The 14,528-nt window shown below is 41.1% G+C and overlaps 1 protein-coding gene across 1 annotated transcript in view; it reads left to right on the top strand.

The window, feature by feature from the left end:
* The window catches only part of AFF3 (ALF transcription elongation factor 3), a gene marked incomplete at both ends in the record, with an annotated part of 311,611 nt that overhangs the window by 212,566 nt on the left and 84,517 nt on the right, over window positions 1-14,528 (top strand). The window lies entirely within an intron of this gene.

The raw sequence follows: 14,528 nt of genomic DNA, 5'->3' as shown, positions 1-14,528 counted from the left end.
CTTTCCTCCTTATTCCTTCCTTGGTTTCAATCTTTGCACAGCAGATGAAGCACAGTCCTCAGAGGAGGGAGAGCAGCTCAGGGCCAGCATGGCCACAGTGCACAGGAGGGATGCCCTGCAGGGTGTGCCAGTGCCTGCTCCCTGACCTCCTCTTGCTATTGGGTGTCAGAGGGCATTCACACCTCGGGAGTGGTGTCCAAGCAAAGATGCAAGAGGCTCGTCTTGTGCCTGAACCCCCAAAATGGGGCTGTGGCTTGGGTTTCAGTCTTAAATATCCATGTTTGTTGTTAAATAGCTAGGCACTCATTTCTGTGTGCTTTCACCCACGTCTTCAACATTGTCAAGCCCTGGTGTGGTTTCTTGGGCCATGTGCGACAGTGTCCCTCGCCCCAGCCCTGAGTACCATCCCAGAACTCCTCAGGGACTGACCCTAAGCCATAAGCAGCTGGAGAAGGGCACCTCCTGTGTCTCCATGTAACCTTTTGTGAGCCTCAGAGTTGGGGCTGTGGGACAAAGTCTCCGTACTTGGTATTTCAGCTGCGTCAGAAGCCAAAGTAGCCCCAAGACCTGTGCATGGGTAGTTGCTGCAAGCCGTGGGCACCACTCCCCCTCATTTCCAAGCCACCAGACCCCAGAGCACCCCAGAAGGCATGGCCATCCTTCCAAGCTAATTTTCACCCACCCCTTCTCGCAAAGGACACCTCTGAGTATGACATTGGCTTGGGCTGATTTCAGGTGTGCTTGCCTGCCTGCCTGGTCACAGAGCCATGCTGGTGCTGAGCTGGGACAGAGACAGTCCCCCACAGAAAGCCATGCTGGCAGCAGACTCTCCCCAGCTGACAGGCAGGCAGGGACCACCACCGCAGGTGCACTGACATCCCATGCACAGCCCCAGTGGTCCCAAGCAGGGGTGCAGAAGGCATCTATCTGCTGCTCCTTCACACATCTGCTGAAATGGGTTTTTAATATCTCGTGATAATAATTAGCAGCCCAATTGTCATGGCTGTTACAAGGATGGGGGGAAAACTCCACCAAAAAACAAGTATTTAAAGGGCACTTCTGAGTGCAGTTTCAGATCTCACAAAAACTAATGGAGGAAGCAATTACAGCCCAAACCAAAGACTTTTAGGGGTTAATAACTGCATGAGTGTAGCAGTAAAGAACGTCAAGAGTTAACAGTCCCAGCGTGATAAAAGTTTATTTAATCCTACTCTATACAAGCAATATAACAAATCCTTGTTCGGAATGAATGATCTCTCACATGTAGCTTAAAATAATCAAATTTTGATTTAAAATACCAAAATGGGTCAAATGTTATGGGTTTTTCTGGAAAAAATTGAAATCTTCCGGTCCAATTTTATTTTTCATTTGCAACATTTTACAGATTAATAAATGCATTCTTTACATAAAACCTCTTGCTCTGTCTCAGGCAGGAATGCCTGTTTGCCAGAAAATTAGAGGTTCTTGAGTGTTGGCATATTCTGCTCTGGTAGCTCTGCTGAGCTCTGATAGAAGAGATATGGAGAAAGATACTGTTTCGGCACCTCTTCACCTTCCCACCTCGTCTTTGGCTTTCTTTCCCTTAAAATTTTCTCCTAGTGCAGGCTCCAAAGATGAAGTAGAGAGTAAACAGTGTAAGATGTTGGGTCATGGGTACATCTGAGGCAGTGCCTATGTCTTCCCAGCAGGACCTGGAGTTTCCTTCCCAGCTCATAATCTCAGTGAACAGTGTATTGTCACTTTGTTTAAAAACAGCGAATCTCTTTGCCTCTAATCCTCTTTCTGAGTGACTGAGAATTATCATGGGTTTGCTTACTTCTGGTTTCATAGGGTGTTGGGAAATGTACCTACACAGAGATCTCTCACTAGAAAACAGTGCCATAGGATGAAGCCCAGTAACAAACTGGTACCTGTCTTGATAGGATGGGTCCTATTTCATACTAGTTAATGATCCTGGTAATGAGGAGAGTAAGTCCTCATGCTTTGGTGTTCAGCTAGATGGAAGAGTGGGAGAAAGTATCAATAAGAAAATTCTGACAGACCTTTTTTTATTCCTTGTTCTTCTTTGGCACCTCTTTAAATTGCAAATAAACTTGAAGCATTCAAGACATTTATAAAAGATGTAATGAGGGCTGTTTGCTGCATCTTTGGAGCAGGAAAAACCTTTCTGTAGTACACTGAAAAGTACACAATGATTTCTTTAGACTAATAAACACACTGCTGGAGATAGTCTAAGGGTTTGTAGAACTTCTGGAAAGTTATTTACATATTTCAAAGCTCTTTATTGTCAGTCTCCTACATTTTGCCTACTTTATTTCTTATTTTTATCAGCCACCTCTGCTGTCGTCAGCACTAAAAGTATTTAAGTGCCTGATATAACATGTACATCTGAAGTTTTTTCTTTTATCAGTAAAAATCATTTGCCTTGAAGGTAATATAGTGAGCTAAATTAATTGCTGATAAACTGGTTTTACTTGAGTGACACTGATGATAAAAGTAACTGTCCTGGTCACCCCAAGACAGTAACCCAATACATTTAGTTCAGGAGATCTACTTTTGACCATTAACAATGTTACTACTAAATTGAATTCTTCAAAAGTCATGTCATTCCTTGTATACATGACTTTTTGAACATATATTGCATAATATAGACACAATATTTGATCACAAACCAGTTGCAGCTGTACTAAATTAACGCATTATTATCTGTAGGGTTTATTCTTACTTAAATATCAAACAGATAATTATTCACAGCTCTGTCAATATTAAGTCCTGCATATTTTATTTCCACACCCAAAAGTACTTCTGAAATAATAATGATTGTTTTGATTGGACTCAAGCTGACATCAAATAATAGCAAGTTAAGCGATGCTTAAAGCCATTTTTTCAAAGGTGGAGGCCATAGGTAGATCCTGTAGGAGCCCACGCAGAATTCTTTTCCTGGGAACTCAGTATCAGATAATCATAAATGTCGAACATACAAACCAAACAACCAGCTATCTAATGGAGTAGATTTGAGCAAGTGGTCTTTATTCCTATCTGATTTTGTAAAACAAACTAACTAACTAAACTAAAAAGCCAGCGACACAAATCCCTCCATTTCAGTCACGTAACAATCTGAGAATCTGTCTCCCGTATGATTGGTTCATACCAGCTCTTGCTCACAACACCACTCAGAATGTTTGCTTTTATTAATGGCAGTCTGGCAACTGATGACAAAAAAAAAAATTTCACTGAAAGTTTCTGTTAACTGCCAATGAGAGGGAAAAATTGAAAGAAGCTAGTAAGTATTGGGCACCCATATGAAATTCAAAACAAATCTAGGTTTAGAACTTTGCAGACTGAATTAAATTTGCTTCTGAATCAGCATGGGTAATTGATATTTTGTTTAATACAATAAACATCATACGGGGTAACTGAAAATAAAAATAGTTTTGTTAATTTTCTCAGCAAAATGAAAAAGAAATACATTCAGGGCTAATAATTTCATTTAGGTTACCTTACTCCTGAAAGTGCTTGGGCAGCCTTGTTTCAGTACTAGATACAAGCATATTTCAAAGTAATGTTTTTGAAAGAAGAAAAGGAAAGTACAGCATTTCGGAAATGTTGAAATTTATCATTTTACATAGAATTTAAACTTCTTTATTTATTTAGGGAAAAGCAGTGCTCAAATCTAGCAATTGCCAAGCATTTTGGCTGGTCCTCACACTGTTCTTAATGGCCAAACTATATGTTAGAAAATCTCCCTCAGCTCTAAATCCCTCACACAAGACTTTAGTTAGTCTTGTCCATACTTGAGCCTTTGTGAAAAATTATTGTTGACATTTTTCTCAAGACGATTCAACATTTCCAAAGATTTAGGATGGCAGAAAGCATTATCAGACATCATTTAGACTTCCAGATTATTCTTTTTTATGAGATGGTTGTGGTAGTTAGCAGCTGGGTGGTAGAAGTTGGCAATCAGAATACAATTGTGCCTAATTCATTTTTATACACTACTCCTATTAGTTAAAAAAGGATATTTCTTTGCAAGTGACATTACAACCTGACAGAATTTTTGACTGATTTTTTCTCAGAAACTGCCAGCATGGTACTGCCAGCATGCCAAGCTGGTGTCCAGAAGAAAATTTAAGAGCAGTGATAAAACGAAAGGAGAAAATAGAAGCCCTCCTTGCAAACAAGGGTTTGTAATAGATATTCTGACATGTTATGAATGATGAGGGATGGAAAATTCATAAGGTTATGTGGAAGTGCAACACACACTCTGAGCATAGATGACTGACCTATAACTCATAAGATAGTGTGTGTCGAGTGAGTTATGAGAGTTGTTCCCTGGTGTATATTTAAAAAGAGACATTAGAGAGGAGATATAGTGTGGTTTACTGTTTGAGAGCTAAATTCATAATTTTTTCCAAAGAGCGTTTTTAAGAAAAAATACTTTTTCTTTTCCTTTTTTTTTTTTTAATACATATATATTGGAATCCAGGTGGTGTATTTCTGCACAGCACATCTGAATGCTGGGAATAAAACTCTTCTCTCTGAAGGAGAAGCCCTCAGCTGATTATTTTTGCTGTTGCTATGTCCAAATGAGATTATTTCAAATAAAGAGGAATAGCCCATTTTGCACCCTAGAAGGGGTTATCTCAAAGTGAAGCAAGCAGGTCAGAAGCACTTGGTGACATCAGGCCCCAGGGCAGCTGAGGGTCGGTGCCAGGAAGGCCCTGGCCAAGCCCGTGCACACCTCGACCGGTGCAGTTTGAATTAATGGCACCCTATGAGTAACCATCCCTTCGCTGCTGCTCCATGGGAAGCAAAGGAATTATCTGACCACTGCAGATTGCACGTGTTTTCTTGCCCCAACAGTGAACTTCATGGCCATGAGCTTGCTCCAGCTGCCAGTGCCAGCCTCCAGCTTCCCTGTCCCTGCAGAGCCTGTGCCCCATGTCCTGGCACTCCCTTAGCAGCTTCCTCCCTCCCTCAGCCCATCCTCAAGCAAACCTGAGAACTCCTGTATTTTTGTGGGACTGCTATCACTTCAGAGATGTCTGCCTTGCTGAGATTATCTTTTCCTCTTTCAACATCTTGCAACATATCAAAAGCAGAGAGGAGTCAAGAGAATACTATCTCTAACATGCTGTCTCCTAGTAAGTTAAGCTAGTTAAGCTTGGTAAGCTTGGTAACCCTGTTGGAAACACCCTGGCCATGGAGGCAGCTTCAGGAGCAGTGCTACCTCTCTCTCTGAGCAGAGCATGCAGGGTGCAGGTCTCATAAGGAGAGCAATCGGTTTGCGCCGTGGGGCAGAATCTGCCTGGTGTTCGGCAGAGAGCTTTGTTTTCCTTTTACAGTCTGCATCAGAAGGAAAAAAATGCATTTTTCCCTGTGCCTATCTTGGCTGAAAATGAAAGACTCTCAGAAATCTGCTCATGGGAGAGGTTTAAGCCCATTCCCACAGAAATTTGAGGGCTGGAAATTTTGACAAAAGTCACAATGGCCCCTGCATATTTAATGCACAGAACTCCCTACGGCTCACTCCTCAGCATCAAGTGATAGCACATCACCTTGGCCATACATGAGTTTCAGGTCTTTCTGCCTCTTGTTCCTTTCTTTTTTTCCCCTTCTTGCTACACACTGAATTAGTTACTTGACAATTTATTCTGACGTTGTATTATTCCAACAATAGTGGAATGTAATATTGTGTAATTAGGAGCCGGGATATAACAGTGGTATGAAGATGATTTTGGCAATGAGATTTTTTTAAATTAAAATGTCATTACTTGGAAAGTGTCATGCTATTGCCCGTTCCAGTGTGTGAACAGTGTCCATGAATGAAAGGGATAACCCTCAGGGAAGGATAGCATGATTTTCAGTCTCTTGCACTCCAGTTGGAGATTCTCCCGAGGCACTGCTCTTCCATAATATATGAACCTATAAGAGCACAAGATATTTTAAAGTCACTGTAAGGTGTTGATTTGACAGTGAAACTCCTTCCACTTTTGAGGGGGTGGGGTTGTTTAGGGAGCTGTCTGTGTAGCATCTGGAGTTGTGAGAAGTCTCTAGCACTACAGACCTGTCCATTTTTTATAGATAATCCTCGCACCCCGTATCTTTAAATAAAATGGTATGCTTCCTTTCACAGTAGCCAACTGGAGTCTTTTCTGTTTATTTGCTTGTTTTAATCATTTTTTCTCCATCTAGTCAAATAAACCTCTAAATTCAGTGTGTATGCTATGGAACTTCATCCAAAACTGTACTGTCTCCTTCCTGACAAGGCTGACAGAGAGTATAATCACTTGTATTGTCCAGAGTACTGTTTACATAAAGGAGCAATAAATACCTGTTGAAATTTTTACTGGAGGCCTCCCAGATGGATGGTTCATTTATTATTACAGACAGGGTTTCATTTACTTAGTTATTAAAAAAAGCAGGCCGCTACAGCCCATTTATAACTATATTAAAACTAAATGAAGCTATAAGTATTGCAGACGGGACTGAGTAAAATACATTTAGTGACTTTCCAGGAAATGGCTAGGCAAAGTATTTGAAAGGAAATGCTGAAAACTTTGGGGGTCCTGGTGTGTCTTTCACAGATGTGCTTCTACTGGCTGGAGCTGCAGAGGGAATGGAGGAGGTATAGTTGCCATATGTTCCTGTGCCATGTATATATTCAGCAATAGCCTCTCTGTATCAGTCAGTCAGCCATGTGCCTTTGGGAACTGTTCCTTTCCTCCTCTAGCCTTTCTTGACATGGAAAGCTCCAGCTCAGGATGTCAAATAAACTTCTTCTTTATCCCAGAGACAGAATATCAACTGAATATCGACTCCAGTTACAAGAGGGGATGAAGGTGCTCCATCAGCATCAATGTGGAAAGGAAAAGCAGGTTAATCAGGTGGATTCCAGAGGTCCTGGTTTGGAAGGTATCACCAGAGGTCCAGCACAGACAGCTGTGAAATTGGAGTGAAGGTTGTAGATGGTCTTTGTGGCACTTTCTAGCACTGATGACTTTTCACCAGACATTCTCACCCCTCCTTTGAATAAAGATAAATCGGTCAGTGGATAGGAAGCATATGGTTGCCTGTGAACCAGAACATGATTTTATTATGTTCAAGCTAGACAAATAAAGGAAAGGCTGGTGTCCCAAAGCATAGAAATTGTTGACCATAAGTTGATGGGGTAGAAAAGTCTAGAGACAAGGAAGCTTGAAATTTTTTAAGCAGAGTTTGTTAGGTTAGAAAAAGGCTGCATTTCCACAATCAAGACAAAAACCAACTACTGAAAGTGGCTTCAGCTTCATTGGTCAAGTAAAAGTCGTAATTAGAAGTGAAAAAGCAATCTGTGCAATAGACATGAAATTTAAATATATGTAATATGAATACATGTACATGAAACATAGTCTGAAATAGAAAATGTAAAATACTGAAGATGGATAAACAGAATGGACGATACTAGAGGAAAGCTTGAGGGCAATGAGAATATGGGGTTTCTTAAGGTACATGAAAACAACAATAATAAAGAAATTCTAGCAATAGCCCCTTATTAGCTGGAAGTATTAAAGCTGTAATAATGTTAGAGTCAATAAATACGTTCTTCACGTGAGAAAAAGCAGGTTTGCCTATTAGACAGAGAGGAAGCTGAACAGTGTCTAGAGACAATAAGTTATTTAAAATCAGCTACGCTAGACAGAAGTATCCATACACCTCAGATCTTCCATGTCACCATACAGACACTGGCTGGAAGACCACTGGCTGGCAAAATCTGAGGGTCATTTGTGATGTACCTTGAAATGTGACATAAAGCTCACCCTATGATGACTCCAGCATAAGGACAGATGCTTGTAGCACTTGGGATTAGGCAGTAAGAAATCATTTGTGAGGAAATAATCACTTGAGCACAAAATCAGATGCTGCACATTCAGCAGGGAGACTTGGCAGTGTCAGCTCTGTCTCAGAAACATTAAATTCCCCAAGATTTCTGTCACAATGGCTGACACAGAGGCAGTACTGCAGTTCATGCACTCTTACTTCATTTCACCTTTGAAATGAATATTTTTTAGGTGGCAGCATCAGCAATGGCTCAGAAATTAGAGGGAGAGCATTAGTAAATAACTGCTAATCACACCTAGAGAGGCTTAGGGGGTGCAGGGGCAGGGAGGCAAGAAATGGATTCGAAGATTGCGAGCAGCACATTCAAAACTTTTATTCTTCAAATGTATTTCCTCCTGTCACACAGAGCATGATTAGCCATGAAACTCTGGTAAGCCGTCAGAGTGATTGGACTACTTAGGCGTGAGCTGCTGTCTTCCCTCTTTCTGAGTATTCATGCATTTTTTTGGTGGCTTCCTTGCTCAGAGAGTGGCTTCACAGGGGTTTGTTTCCTTGCTTTCCTGAATTTCTCTCATTTTTAAGGAGGTACTCTGGATCCTTCTGCCCAAACATCATTCTCAGGAAGTGTTGTGATCTGTGGGGCACTTTCTCACCACCCTGCCAAGGAGCTGGAAAATTCAGGGTATGATTCAATTGCATTTGTTGTCCCTTTCGTTAAAGGGGAAAAACATCACCAGGGCAAACACAGTCACTCATTGGGGCAGCTGCTGCAGAAGAAACCTTATTTGAGCTTCTGCTCATAGGAGAGAGTGATGGCTGTATCCCTTGGAGAGGTCTGCCTTGCATTTCTAATGAGACCATCAGTGTAATGGGAATTTAGCAGAACATTTAGCTGGTTTAAATGGTTTTGAAGAGTGGTGTAGACCAGCCTAGATGGATTCAAGCCAAGGACAGAAGACTTTTCCTTCAGAGTATCTATTTTTTATTGGAATTGCTAATTCTATTTCTATAGACTGAGTCCGTTTTTCAGGCATTTAAATTCTACACTCTGGAATTAAATCTCACATTGATATATAGGCTTCATTCCAGCATTAAGTGCATTAATATTTCACCAGCCTGATTTTACTGGCTTTCTCCCTCTGTTTTTAATTAGATTTGATGGTATTCTATATAATCATGTTTTCCTGCCTGTTTCTGTGTAGCAGAACTTGCACAAACTGTTTGTTGGGGGATTTGTACAACTTAAACATCATATATTCAGAGTGAATTTTAGATGCTGCAAGCAGTGCTTGCAGAGGTCTTACAAGCCTCCTGAAAGCTCTATTACAGCACTTATAAAATATCCTCTTGATCTAGTTGTTTACCCTAATCCATAAGCTTTTGACTTTATTTTGTATAAAACACAAATAAATACTACACTTCTCAGATAATATAAATGCATGAGCTTTTCCAAAGTGAAACATTTGCATCAGTTATAGCACTAGAGTGAAAAATAATTTCAGCAATCAGAATATAATTAATTAAAAATTACTACTGTATAAAACCAGCCACTCCTATATTTAGGATTAGTAAACAAAGCTATTTCAAATACCTGTTTTGGCTGTAGGTAAGTAGTGAATATAACTGACCATCTGTTATGTGCAAGTAACCGAGGTAATAGCAACAACATTTGTTTCCCTTTTTCTCTCTCTCTTTTTACTTTTTTTTTTTTTTTTTAAAGAAAGGAAACATGTTCATCTGTTTCTTATGAATTCTCTGTACTTCTTACCAGGCATATTTTCCCTTGCATTTCTCTTTTAGAAAGCAATGGAAGACAGCCAGAAACTGAAGGTACATTTGTCTTCATGGAGCTTAAGTCATATTATGTATGTGAACACTCGTAGCTGAAACAATCCCAGTAACATAAGGGCACAGTCTGGGTAGGAACATCATATTCCCACCTGGCATTCTCTCTCATTTTGCTGGGGACAAGAGTTAAAGGTCTTACATGGTGCTGTGCCTCTGGGAAGGTTTTGTTTTGCTGGTTTATAGTGTGAAGGAATACTTTTTGTCTCCTATTACAGTGCATCAGTTGTGACTTTAAACATTTTGGGTCAGTCTGAAAGTCTTCTAGCATACTGCAACTTAGAATAATATCTATTTACTTTCTGGGTTTCTGGTAATATAAAAACTAATGTCCACTTCTTGAAAGGTCGCTATGCATTTATGGGAAAAAAAAAAATGCTGATATTGTACATTGAAAAATAAGATAATTTTCCAAAAGCATTCAGAATGAAACATTGTGGTAGCATAAACTCGAATGAGCACTTAGTTATTTTATTTTGATATTTCATTACAACTCTTTGCTTAGTGGAGTTCCTCTTCAGCTAAAATCCAAGTATTTTTCCGCTACTGAAGTTCCTTTCCTCCACAATGAGCAGAAATCATAGCAGTTCATAATAAACACGGTATTCTGACTGAGATGCTGCCTAGAATTAAACTGGGACAATATACTTGATCAGATTAATACATTCAGGAGATCTTTTACAGATTGCAAAAATGGTGACTTCTGAGTTTATTTAAATGACAATTGCAATATACATATATTTGTGCCCCAGGCTCACAAACCATTGGCATGATCTCTCCTGAAGCATTAGTGTTAATGATTAATTACTATCAATATTTTTCCTTTCCCTTCTTGATTTTTTTTCCTGGTTTTTCTAATTATCAACACTATCATGAAGAAAGACCATATCTTGTACAGTAGCTTAGACCACCAGAGGGACATAAAGAGAGTTCTGTCCCTCATTTGTACAACCTTTCTTGAGGTGCCAAAAGGGAATCTCTCTAATCACAAGAAAAAAAACCACAGAGGAATTTTTTGAGAGTTTTATGCCTTAATAAGTATTTTGCAGGGGGAAGGAAAGAAGACATTAGGCCAAGGAATGTGAAATTTATCAGAGGTTAAAGTGAAATACAAGGTGTGATGCCTGCTGCTTCTTTCATGTGCACCAGCAGATGTGAAGGATAATTCCAGGCCTGAAGCATGTCTTCAGTGTGGAAGAAAACAGATATCCTCCTAAGCAGGGCTGTGCTGGAACTGTCTCAGACTGGTTCCATACGTCAAAAGTGACAACAGATTCTCTGCTGGCTCTTGAGGATGACCTCCTCCAGATGGCACCGTTGACATCTCCTTCCCCAGCAGCTTTTTCTTCTCAGAAGGAGAATCTTCCAGCTCTATCAGAAATCTTTGACATAAGGCCTGACTCTACCCTCACACTTGAAACTTGTTGTTACTTTGATGTTAATTTGCAGAGGAGAAACTAGATGTCTTCCTGCTATTCCCTGGATTCTGGCTGGGGCTGAAGATAACACTTGCTTGGGACTGAGCTTTCCAGCAGCAGCAAATCACGAGAAAAGGCAGACAAAACAGTGAAGCTGCACATCTCAACTATTCCATTTGAGCAATGTGGTTCCCTGGCAGCCTGTGATGACCTTCCATCCCAAATCTCCTGTAATTTTGACCAGGAATAACTCCTGGCCCTTTGGCATGCTGGGATGAACAAGAGTCCCACAGGTCTCTGCAGTGCACCACATGGCTACGCCAGCCCCAGTACCCTTCTGAACCAATGCAGTGAGCAACCCTCAGATTAAAACAGGTCAGGCTTTTTAATACGCTGTGTAGGAGATTTGGACACACTGACACTGGCAGATGTTGTATATCAATGCCCTCTAGACCACTTTGTATTTTCCACTGCATGTAAGTAAGCCTGCACACCCCCTCCTTTTCCCTGTACCTGAATGGCCCATCACCCCAGGCTGAAACCCTTTGGTTACTGGAGAATGAAACCACCTGGCTTGCTGAGGCTTTTCTCAATATCCCATACCCATCCTCATTTCCTTTCAATATGTCTCTACCTGTCATATTCTTTGTAGAGAAAGGAACAAATGCATTAATTAGAGTGTGGTGAGCACTCCTGCTTGAGCCCACCCCTCACTGCCTCCACGACCTCACAGAGATTTCACTAAAAATGTGTAATTGGGTTCTGCAAAGTGACTTCCTGGCTGTATGTGCTCTTTTCAAGTGCAGAAGCCCTCAGTGGTGCTATGTGTTTTTCAGAGCTGCTTTGAGTACCACTTCATTTTTCTAGCTTTTGTTTACAAGGTTGTATTTACTTACCTCTTTATCAGTGTCTGAATACATCAAAGCAAGGTTCATTCTAAAAAATCTGAAAGTCCATGAATGATGTCACTTACTGGCCTGAATTTTGCGTGTTCTGATAAAAGCGTAAAGGCTGCGTTTGCACATGAGCTTGTCTGTGCTTGTCTCTCCATCCTTATACTAGTTTGCCAGAATATGTAAAGAAACCCCATCCCAAACAAGGGTTGTTTTAAACATGGTCTGAAGTGCTTTGCTAACACAGGGTGTATCAAGACTCATTCTGTGCTGAATCTGTATCAAAGTGCTTTTCAGATAAATTACAATTTAATGTAATGCCTCTTGTGAGCTTTTCTTCTGTTCCCACTCTCTTCAAGTGGGGTCTGCTGGTCCAGTTGTGGAATTTTTCTTTCAAACATTCCTCAAAAGCGTCCATACTCAAAACTGATCTACCTTACTGAAGGCACTTACTGCAAAATGGAATCCCTGTAATATAAACACCCCGTCCTCACCGCGGGTGTGCTTCAGCCTGGCCTGTGAGAGCTGCCTTGGTGCCCAAGGAGCCTCTCTCTCCAGGCCAGCTTCAGCTTCACCCACCAGGTGACACTGTGTCCTGCTCTGGCTGTGGCTTTGTAGATGAGGGCTGAGGGCCTCACCTGAGAGTGAAAGCTGTGTGGAACCAGTGAAGACTTTCAGGCACAGAGGTTATACCTGCACAACTCCTGCTTTACAAGGTAGACCTGTACACTGGCAACCTGATACATCCTTGTGACAAATACATGTATCAGGCCAGCCAGATCCCACTCTAGGGAAAAAAAAAGCAAGCAAGCAAGCATTTTATGATGACCTGGTTTTTCCTATCCCCAGTGTTAGGAGTGTGTTTGTAGGCTGATGGTAGTTCCAAAAGGGGCCGCAAGCCCCAGGCAGGCAGTGCTTTTCTTGGAAAGCAGCACTTCTGAAATGAAAAACAGACAGAGAAAATAAAGAGGCTAAGATGTGCAAGCAAGGAGAGTTTGATGCACCAGTGCTGCGGTTTGTTGTTCCTTTTGTGTGGATGGTACCGGATTGCACTCCTTGGCTCACACCTCCACACAACCCAAAGGCTTCAATGTATCCTAGCTGCTTCTAATGACAAGCTCACAAAACACCTTTTTATATGTTAATACAAAAATACAGGACACAAATACACAGAGCTATCTAGAATGTTTCATTATATGCTTTTGATTTTTCAGCTACCATTTAGGAGAAGAACTAAACTGCTAAGCCTAAAGTAAATGTACTTAACTACCACATCACTAGCAGAAATTCACACACTCAAAGTCAAGGGAGAGCAGGCAGTGACACCCTGGGAGTTCTGCTTTTCACACAAGCATACCACTTTCTGGTTAAATCACTATCAGTGCAGATTTCATCACATAGGTGCTGAATTGCAGATCTGAGCTTTCTATTTTTGAGTACTGTTTTCTCAGGGATGGCCTAAACAGATCTAATTAAAAGAATAGCAATTATAAGATTGTTTGGATCTCTGTATGTGATGGGATCCAAAGCCAGTATGGCTCTCGTGGTGTTTACAGGAACCTTTGACTCTCTGACATGTTTAACTCCTAGGAGCTGTATCCTGTGTCATCATACCCATCCTGTTTGCCCACTTCTCAGCAGGGCTTGTTAGCTGGGTCAGTGCCTGCACTGATACAGCCATCAAGGCTTTGCTGATTTGGGAGATGACAGAGAGAGCTTTTTCCTGACAATGGACATACTTCAAGATAAAATATAGGCAAGTCCTGCTGTGAGATGTCAAGTCACTCCAACTCAATGAGTGTCCTGTATATGTGAGGTGTCTGCATTCCAACAAGATTTTGCTGAACTTGATACGTTGATTTTACAGAGGAGGAATCTTGGCACAAGTAGAAGGAAATGTGGGAAAAAAGCAAGAGGAGAATCTTGAAGAGATGAACTAGTTGAGAATTGCTGCTCTGACCCCCAGTTCTGTTCTTATACACCTACATTCCCTGAAAGGTGCCGTGGGGAAATAGGGAAGCAGCTGTGACAGCACTAACAGGCAGAGACTGTACGTACTGTGAGGAGCTGAGGAGAGCATGGTGACGCTCTGTGCTCTTTTAGCACATGTAGCCCATGTCAGAGTCATGCTTTTCAGGCACGCTCCTGGAAGATCTAGGCACAAGTACAAGGAGGTGGTTTGAAATTACTACATATGTCTTCTTGCAATACTTACACTCCGGGGACCACCCACGTCACAGGATGTGTTTGAATTGTTCACCAAGATTTCCTCTGGAGCAGAGATGAAATTACAGATTCTTTTTTCACAGAGTGTGAGAAAAATTAGCAGCTTTCCAAATTATTACTATTATTACCAAGGCGCTTTTTAAAAACAGGTCCTATTCTCAAAGACTTTTCAAGCACTGGGGGAAATCTTTGCATCTTTTCAACTTCTTTAACTGCTGGTTACTTAATTTTAGATTGCTAAAAAAAATGTATGGAGGTAAAACCAGACTCCTCTTCTTTGTGCACCAGTTTAAGCAAGTTGAGGAAAGGATATGGGAAGGGAGGA

The sequence above is a fragment of the Coloeus monedula genome (assembly GCF_965178545.1).
Source record: "Coloeus monedula genome assembly, chromosome: 3".
In the NCBI taxonomy this organism is placed as follows: domain Eukaryota; kingdom Metazoa; phylum Chordata; class Aves; order Passeriformes; family Corvidae; genus Coloeus; species Coloeus monedula.
Note: the sequence above shows the minus strand (reverse complement) of the source record. Positions and strands in the feature narration are given on the sequence as shown.